We start from the raw sequence: 1,036 nt of genomic DNA, 5'->3' as shown, positions 1-1,036 counted from the left end.
AGACTGGCAACCTGTCCAGGGTGTACCCTGCCTCTTGCCCTATGACAGCTGGGATAGGCTCCAGCGACCCTGAAAAGGATAAGCGGATGGATGGATGAATAGAGGCTCAGAAAGCACGTCACCGTTTTTACATCTGCTGATTTAATTACTGACTTGATGACTGAATGAAGGTTTGTTCTTGTTCATGTCTCTTAATGTGTGAATGACTGAAGTGCAAACATGCATGAAACAACAACAGTTATTCTGAACCAGTAACATAACACCTGTTTGCTCCACAGTTTTGAGTACCAGGTGAAACGAATGAATCTTATCCTGTGGTGTAAACCTTACACTTATGCTTTACACTATAGCCTCTTGATTTTTAGTTTTAAGCAATGGAAACGACTGCAGGTGGTTTTAGTGGAGGACTAGAAGATGATTGTGGGAAAGATGGATGACCCCTTATTAAGAGCTTTATTGTTCCCCTCAGAGGACTCTCATGATAAAGTTTGCATGTTTGTGGCAGATGCAAAGAGCAGCTGCTGGCTATGATCCTGGGTCAGTGTGGTTACGTAAGTGAACCTGCAGAACAAACACAGCAGGGCCAGTTGAAGGACGCTGCAGGGCCACGATAACGAGAGGATGATACAAGCAGACGGGTTAAAGGTTGTCCACATGCCAATCACATGACATCCAAAAATCAGCTGATTACAGAAACTACAGGGTGGGCCATTTATATGGATACACCGTAAAAACATGGGAATGGTTGGTGATATTAAAGTCCTGTTTGTGGCACATTAGTATATTTGAGGGGGCAAACTCTTCAAGATGGGTGGTGACCATGGTGGCCATTTAGAAGTCGGCCATCCTGGATACAACTTTTGTTTTTTCAATAGGAAGAGGGCCATGTGACACATCAAACTTATTTTCGTAATGTCACAAGAAAAACAATGGTGTGCTTGGTTTCAACGTAACTTCATTCTTTCATGAGATATTTACAAGTTTCTGACCACTTATAAAATGTGTTCAATGTGCTGCCCATTGTGTTGGATTGTCA

This window comes from Haplochromis burtoni, unplaced genomic scaffold, assembly GCF_018398535.1.
Source record: "Haplochromis burtoni strain Fernald_Lab_line unplaced genomic scaffold, NCSU_Asbu1 Contig_528, whole genome shotgun sequence".
NCBI lineage: Eukaryota > Metazoa > Chordata > Actinopteri > Cichliformes > Cichlidae > Haplochromis > Haplochromis burtoni.
Note: the sequence above shows the minus strand (reverse complement) of the source record.